Source organism: Macrotis lagotis, chromosome 4, assembly GCF_037893015.1.
Source record: "Macrotis lagotis isolate mMagLag1 chromosome 4, bilby.v1.9.chrom.fasta, whole genome shotgun sequence".
Lineage (NCBI taxonomy): Eukaryota > Metazoa > Chordata > Mammalia > Peramelemorphia > Peramelidae > Macrotis > Macrotis lagotis.
In genome coordinates this window covers 271,910,298-271,918,944 of record NC_133661.1, presented here as the reverse complement: position 1 = coordinate 271,918,944, position 8,647 = coordinate 271,910,298, and the positions used below count along the sequence as shown (strand labels likewise).

The window sequence follows — 8,647 nt, the reverse complement described above, 5'->3', positions numbered from 1 at the left end:
TTACATGTCTGAGGCCACATTTGAACTCAGGTTCTCCTGACTCCACTGCCAGGGCTCCATCTACTGCCCCACCTAGCTACCCCAGGGCTTTACGTTTCTTAACTCTATATGAATTTGGGCAAGAAAAACCCATCTCTCTGGGCTTTAATTTTTTCATTTATAAAAAGGAGATAATAATTGCTTTATTACTTATTTCACAGGGTTGATATGTGAACCAAATGAGATAATAAATGTAAGGCATATTGTAAAACATAAAGCTACAGATAAACGTCAGCTCTTATCAATGTAACATATGGGTTCTGGGCTTATTCTCTCAACCCAAATTGGATTGAGATAGGATTGGTAAATAAAAAACAAATTACTAAAGCATTTTGACAAAGTATGGATAAAGGGAAGTCATCTGTTTTGGGAAGGTTTTATTCTATGAAAAAATGTAGCTTTTCTGATGTCAAGATAAGAAAAGAAAAAAAAAACATAGGTTAAATCTTCAACTTCATTACAAATTTACTACATGACTTGGGCCCATTCATAATAACTATTCCTTTAGTTTCAATCAGGATTTGAACAGAATATACATTTTTGGTTGAGGGTATAGGGTATAGAAATAAATGCATGCTTAGCTTTCAATGATAAAATCTGATTGACTAGGGTAGATTACAATTTCTGGAAGTTGAGTTTTTAAAATATGATTTAAATTTCAAAAATGGAGATCATGTATCAATCTAGAATACTTACTTTATAGAGATGTCTCAAAATGGATTATGATGGGGAAAGAGAAGGAAAAAACTTTAAGATGTTAGAAATATAGGTATTAAGTTATATCTCATTTTAGGTTCATATTCCCATTTTTCACATGGGAAAACTTAGGCTCACCAGATTATTTGATATAGTATGTATGGATGTGTATACATATATTCTTACACATGTATATGTATACACAATTTGTATTCATATATGGACAATTTGCAACATATATAGCTATATACATACCTATATAATATATGTACTACAGTATATTGTATATATATATATAGCACATACATATATACTATGTATATAGTATATAGTACACATATATACTATATAGTATATAGTACATAAATAAAGTAATATAATACATAGTATATATAATTTCATGACTACCTTTTCTATCACTGGTTTTACTTTCAATACACTGCCCCCAAAATACTTCCTCTGTCTCACTCTTACTTCCAGGTTCTCCTCCTACTATTATTACTCAGTAATCTGTCTGACTTTTAGCTTCATTTAATCCATATCTACTACCCACCCAATCAAAATTCTTACAACTACTGTTCAAGGAAATCCAGTACACTTCCCTTCTTTCCTCAAAGAATTCAGAACTGTGTTCCCTTTGGGAATACATATACTAAAATTGGAACAAGAAGGAGATTAGCATATCCCTATGAAAAGATGACATAAAAACTCATGAAACACTTCATATTTTTAGTCTTTACAGCAAATTTCTCTAAAAAGTTTCATTTTTAAGATTTATCAGGAATTGATTCAGGTTTATAAGAATAAGAGCCATTCCCCAAATGATAAATGGATAAATGAATGGACAGTTTTCAAGAGGAAGAATAACCATATGAAAAATCATTCTAAATCACTAATAACTAGACAAATGCAAATTAAAACACTTCTGAAGAACTACCTCTAAGCATCATATTGACAAAGTTGACCAAAAAGAAAAAGGAAAATGGAAACTACTGGAAGGGCTATGGGAAAACATGAATATATTTCTGGTGGAGCTGTGAACTTGTTCAGTCCCTCTGGAAAGTAATTTGAAACTATTCCTCCAAAGACATTAAATTGTGCATACCATTTTCAATCCAATGATACTATTATTAGAATTATACCTTAAAGAGATTTTTAAAAAAAGAAAAGAATCTATATAATAAAAATATTTATAGCAGCTATTTTTGTGGTTTCAAAGATTTAAAACTGAGGGGGAACACATCAATTGAGGAATAACTGAAGAAGTTATGATATTTGTAGCAAAATACTATTGTGCCATAAGAAATTATGAAGGGGATGGTTTGGAAAAAAAAAAAACCTTGGGAAAGACTTATAAATTGATGCAAAATGAAGTGAACAGAACCTGAAGAACAATAATGTAAAGACAAATAATTTGAAAGACTTGGGAACTCTGATTAACCCAATGGAACCAACCATAGTTCCAGAGGATTCATGATAAAAATGTTTTCTAACTTCAGATAGAGAAAAGATTGCAAATTGAAGCATATTTTTTCGGAACATGGTTAGTCTATATTGACTAAACATATTTGAAATTGCCCCCCCCACCTTGTGCTTTCAATGCATGAGAAGAAGAGTCCTTTTCCTTTTTTCTTTTAAATTTCTTTGGGATACAGACCTAGTAGTAGATTGCTGGTCAAAGAATATGACCAATTACAGAGCTCTTTGGGCATAGTTCCAAATTGCTCTCAAAAGATCTCAAGAAGAGATGGGAGGTAGAGAATCCAAAACTGAAAATTAAATTGCAAAAAAAAAAAAAAAAAATCAGTGCCTGGTTCACAATCTTTCTCTCCTCTCCAATTCCTGTTCTCATTCCAAGGTACAACATATTTTGATATGCTCTCAGACTAACTTCCCAATTCATCAACTTATTCATTTCCCATGAACTATTCCTCCACCGCACTTCAACTACACAAAGATAGTCATACCCTTGATCTTGGGGTTCATGAGTTCATGGTTCATTATTCATGAACTCTGAATTTCCCTCTGATCAAATCTGTCTTTTTAAAATGTTGAATATTTTATTTTTTCTAATTATATATAAAAACATTTTTAACATTCATTTTTTTAAAGGTTGATTTCCAAATTCCCTCCCTCCCTCCCACCTCTCCCCCTTGAGGAAGTCAATAATTTGATATAGGTTATTCATTTACTGTCATGCAAACCACATTTCCATATTAATCATTTTGTGAAAGAAAACACAGACAAAAAAGCCCCCAAGGAAAAAAAAAAAAGAAAATTTTTTAAAAAAGCATATTTCACTCTGCAGTCAGTCCTTCAGAATTGTCTTGGATTTTGTATTGCTAAAAATAATTAAGTCATTCACATTTGATCATTGCACAATATTGCTCTTAATTTGTATACTGTCTTTCTGATTCTGTTCTTTTCACTTTGTATCAGTTCATGTAAGTCTTTCTGGGCTTTTCTGAAAGTTAGCAAAATAGTGTTTCATTACAATCATATGTCATAAATTGTTCAATCATTTTCTAATTGTTTGGGATCCCCTCAACTTCCAATTCTTTTTTATATAAATATTTTTGTAAATATAGGTCCTTTTCCTTTTTTCTTTTTTTTTTTTAGTTTTTTTTTTTTTTGGTAAGGCAATTGGGGTTAAGTGGCTTGCCCAAGGCCACACAGCTAAGTTATTATTAAGTATCTGAGACCAGATTTGAACCCAGGTACTCCTGATTCCAAGGCCAGTGCTTTGTCCATTATGCCACCTAGCCACCCCCTTTTCCTTTTTTCTTTTATATTTCTTGGGAATACAAACCTAATAGTAGATTGCTAGTCAAAGAATATGCATAGTTTTACAGAGAGTCCTTTGGGCATAGTTCCAAATTGCTTTCAAAAAATTGTTGGATCAGTTCACAACTACACCGATAGTTCCTCAGTGTTCCAAATTTTCCACATCCCCTCCAACCTTTGTTATGTTCCTTTTCTGTCATATAAGTCAATCTGATGGGTATGAGTTGGTACTTCAGAGTTGTTTTAACTTGCATTTCTCTAATCAATAGTGAGAGTATGTTTTCATATGATTATAGATAGCTTTGATTTCTTTTTTTTTTAAGTTTTTTTTCAAGGCAATGGGGTTAAGGGGCTTGCCCAAGGCCACACAGCTAGGTAATTATTATGTGTCTGAGGTCGGATTTGAACCCAGGTATTCCTAACTCCAAGGCTGGTGCTCTATCCACTGCACCACCTAGCCTCCCCCTAGCTTTGATTTCTTGATCTGAAAACTTCTAGTTCATATCTTTTGACCATTTATCAACTGTGGAATGACCTGTTCAATTCAGTTGTGTACAATTCTTCAAGATCCCATATGGGATTTTCTTGGCAAAGATTCTTGAGTGGTTTGCCATTTCCTTCTCCAGTGAATTAAGGCAGGGTTTAAGTGACTTATTTAGGATTCTTTAATGTCTGAGACTGGATTTAAACTCAAGTCATCCTGACTCCATGTTTAGTACTCTATCTACCAAATCACCTAGGTGCCTTAAATGACTTGTATCCTTATAAATTTGACTCAATTTTCTATATATTTGAGAAATGAAGCCTTTATTGAGAAACTTGCTGTAATTTTTTTTTAGTTGTGATTACTGTTTTCCACCATCCTATTTTCCCCCTCCTCGTTATCCTTCTCTTTCTCTCTCCTTTCACCTGTCCCTTCTCAAAAGTGTTTTCTTTCTGGTCACTACTTCCCTCAATGCATCTTCCTTCTCTTATCCCCTTCCCCCTTCTCTTATCCCCTCCCCCCTTCTCTTATCCCCTTCCCTCCTACTTCTCTTTATCTTTAGATAGATTTCTATACCCAACTGAGTATGTTTGCTAATCCCTTTCTGAGTCAATTCTGAGGATAGTAAGATTCAAGTAAGGTTTGGCCACTCTTCTCACCTCCCCTTCATGGCAAAGCTTGTATTTCTTTTATATGTGAAATAATTTATTCCATTCTACTTCTCCCTTCTTCCTTAGCTCAGTGCATCCTTCTTGCTCTTTAATTTTATTTTTGTTAAGGTTTCATCTCATCATAGTCACCCCACAATTTATTTTTTTCAGATATTATCCCATTATAGTCAACTCACACCCATACTCTGCCTAGGCAGGCTCCTTCTAATTACCCTAACACTAAAAAGGTTCTTAGAAATTATAAGTATCATCTTCCCATGTAGGAATGTAAACAGTTTAACCTTACTGAATCTCTTATTTCTCTTTCCAGCTTATCATTTTATGTTTCTTTTTAGCTCTGGTCTTTTCATCAGGAATGCCTGAAAGTCCTCAATTTCATTATATATCTTTTTTTTTCTCCTCCCGGAAGGATTATACTCAGTTTTTCTGAGTAAGCTGATTCTTGGTAATCCTAGCTCTTTTGTCTTCTGGAAAATCATATTCTAACCCCTCCAATCCTTTAATGCTGAAGCTGCTAAATCTTATGTTCTCTTGACTGAGGTTCCATCATATCTGAATTGTTTTTTTCTGGTTGCTTCTAGTATTTTCTCCTTATCCTGAGATTTCTGAAATTTGGCTATAAAATCTGGGAGTTTTCATTTGCAGAGCTCTTTCAAGAAGTGATTAGTAGATTCTTTTAATTTCTATTTTATCTTCTGATTCTAGGATATCAGGGCAGTTTTTTTTTTTGATAATTTCTTGAAAAATGATATCTAGGCTTTTTTAAAATTTATTTTTATTAAAGATATTATTTGAGTTTTACAATTTTCCCCAAATCTTGCTTCCCTCCCCCTACCCCCACACAGAAAGCACTCTGTCAGTCTTTACTTTCTTTCCATGTTGTGCCCTGATCCAAATTGGGTGTGATGAGAGATAAATCATATCCTTAAAAAGAAGAGAAGTCTAAGAGGTAACAAGATCAGACAATAAGGTATCTGTTTTGTTCTAAATTAAAGGGAATAGTCCTTGCACTTTGTTCAAACTCCACAGCTCCTTATCTGGATACAGATGGTACTCTCCCTTGCACACAGCCCAAAATTTTTCCCAATTGTTGCACTGATGGAATGAGCAAGTCCTTCAAGGTTGAACATCACTCCCATGTTGTTGTTAGGGTGTACAGTGTTTTTCTGGTTCTGCTCATCTCACTCAGCATCAGTTCATGGAAATCCCTCCAGGTTTCCCTGAAATCCTGTCCCTCCTGGTTTCTAATAGAACAACAGTGTTCCATGACATACATATACCACAGTTTGCTAAGCCATTCCCCAATTGAAGGACATTTACTGGATTTCCAATTCTTTGCCACCACAAACAGGGCTGCTATAAATATTTTTTGTACAAGTAATGTTTTTACCCTTTTTCCTCATCTCTTCAGGGTATAGACCCAGTAGTGGTATTGCTGGGTCAAAAGGGTATGCATGTTTTTGTTGCCCTTTGGGCATAGTTCCAAATAGCTCTCCAGAAGAGTTGGATGAGTTCACAGCTCCACCAACAGTGTAATAGTGTCCCAGATTTCCCACATCCCTTCCAACAATGATCATTATCCTTCCTGGTCATAGTGGCCAATCTGAGAGGTGTGAGGTGGTACCTCAGAGAAGCTTTAATTTGCATTTCTCTAATAATTAATGATTTAGAGCATTTTTTCATATGGCTATGGATTGTTTTGATCTCCTCATCTGTAAATTGCCTTTGCATATCGTTTGACCATTTGTCAATTGTGGAATTGCTTTTTGTTTTAAAAATATGACTCAGTTCTCTGTATATTTTAGAAATGAGTCCTTTGTCAGAATCATTAGTTGTAAAGATTGTTTCCCAGTTTTTTCTTTTGATCTTGGTTACATTGGTTTAATCTGTGCAAAAGCTTTTTAATTTAATGTAATCAAAATCATCTAATTGGTTTTTGGTGATGTTCCCCAACTCTTCCTCAGTCATAAACCATTCCCCTTTCCATAGATCTGACAGGTAGACTAGTCCTTGATCTTCTAATTTGCTTATAGTATTGTTTTTTATGTCTATGTCCTGTAATGATTTGGATCTTATCTTGGTAAAGGGTGTGAGGTGTTGGTCTAATCTAAGTTTCTTCCATACAAACTTCCAATTATCCCAGCAATTTTTATCAAAGAGGGAGTTTTTATCCCAATGGCCAGACTCTTTGGGTTTATCAAACAGCAGATTTCTATAATCATCTCCTGCTTTTACACCTAGTCTATTCCACTGGTCTACCACTCTATTTCTTAGCCAATACCAAACAGTTTTGATGACTGATGCTTTCTAATATAATATTAGATCGGGTAGGGCTAAGCCACCTTCTTTTGCACTTTTTTTCATTAAGCTCCTGGAAATTCATGACTTTTTATTTCTCCATATGAATTTACTTATAATTTTTTCTAACTCATTAAAGTAATTTTTTGGAATTTTGATTGGTAGGGCACTAAACAGATAGTTTAGTTTTGGTAGAATTGTCGTTTTTATTATGTTAGCTCTACCTATCCATGAGCAGTTGATATTTGCCCAGTTATTTAAATCTGATTTAATTTGTGTGAGAAGTGTTTTATAATTGTTTTCAAAAAGATTCTGTGTCTGTCTTGACAAATAGACTCCCAAATATTTTATATTGTCTCAGGTTACTTTGAATGGGATTTCTTTTTCTAGCTCTTCCTGCTGTTTCTTGCTAGACATATATGGAAAAGTTGAGGATTTATGAGGGTTTATTTTACAACCTGCAACTTTGATAAAATTGCTAGTTGTTTCCAGCAGTTTTTTAGATGATTTCTTGGGATTCTCTAGGTAGACCATCATGTCATCTGCAAAGAGTGAGAGTTTTGACTCTTCCTTCCCAATTCTAATTCCTTCAATTTCTTTTTCTTCTCTAATTACTGATGCTAACATTTCTAATGCAATAGTAGTGGTGATAATTGGCACCCTTGTTTCACCCCTGATGCTATTGGGAATGCCTCTAGCCTCTCCCCATTGAATATAATGCTTGTTGATGGTTTCAGATAGATACTGCTAATTATTCTAAGGAACAGTCCATTTATTCCTATACTCTCTAGTGTTTTTAATAGGAATGGATGCTGTATTTTGTCAAAAGCTTTTTCAGTGTCTATTGATGTGATCATATGATTTCTGAAAGGTTTGTTGTTGATATAATTGAGTATACTAACAGTTTTCCTAATATTGAACCAACCCTGCATTCCTGGAATAAATCCTACTTGATCATAATGTATTATCCTAGTGATGGCTTGTTGTAATTGTTTTGCTAAGATTTTATTTAGGAATTTTGCATCTATATTCATCAGGGAAATGGGTCTATAATTTTCTTTCTTTGTTTTAACTCTTCCTGGTTTAGGTAACAGTACCATATTGGTTTCATAGAAAGAGTTAGGCAGAGTTCCATTTTTCCTTATTTTTCCAAAGAGTTTATATAGTATTGGAAACAATTGTTCCTTAAATGTTTGGTAGAATTCACTTGTGAATCCATCAGGCCCTGGAGATTTTTTTTTAGGGAGTTCAGTAATGGCTTGTTGAATTTCTTTTTCTGAGATAGGGTTGTTTAGGTATTTAATCTCTTCTTCATTTAACCTGGGCAACTTATATTTTTGTAAATATTCATACATTTCACTTAGATTATCAAATTTATTGGCATAGAGTTGGGTAAAATAATTTTGAATTATTACTTTAATTTCCTCCTCATTGGTGGTGAGTTCACCATTTTCATTTATGATACTAGCAATTTGGTTTTCTTTTTTTTTAATCAAGTTGACTGTAGGTTTATAAATTTTATTACTTTTTTCATAATACCAACTTTTGGTTTTATTTATTAACTGAATAGTTTTTTTTGCTTTCAATTTTATTAATTTCTCCTTTAATTTTTAGAATTTCTAATTTGGTATTTAATTGGGGATTTTTGATTTGTTCTTTCTCTAATTTTTTTTTA

The 8,647-nt window shown here is 33.4% G+C and overlaps 1 non-coding gene across 1 annotated transcript; it reads left to right on the top strand.

Annotated features, from left to right (window-relative positions):
* The first annotated feature begins 1,363 nt into the window (after positions 1 to 1,363).
* On the top strand, positions 1,364 to 1,466 carry LOC141523152 (U6 spliceosomal RNA). Its single transcript, XR_012478358.1, has one exon. It is a non-coding gene; the product is annotated as a U6 spliceosomal RNA (small nuclear RNA).
* The last annotated feature ends 7,181 nt before the right edge of the window (positions 1,467 to 8,647 follow it).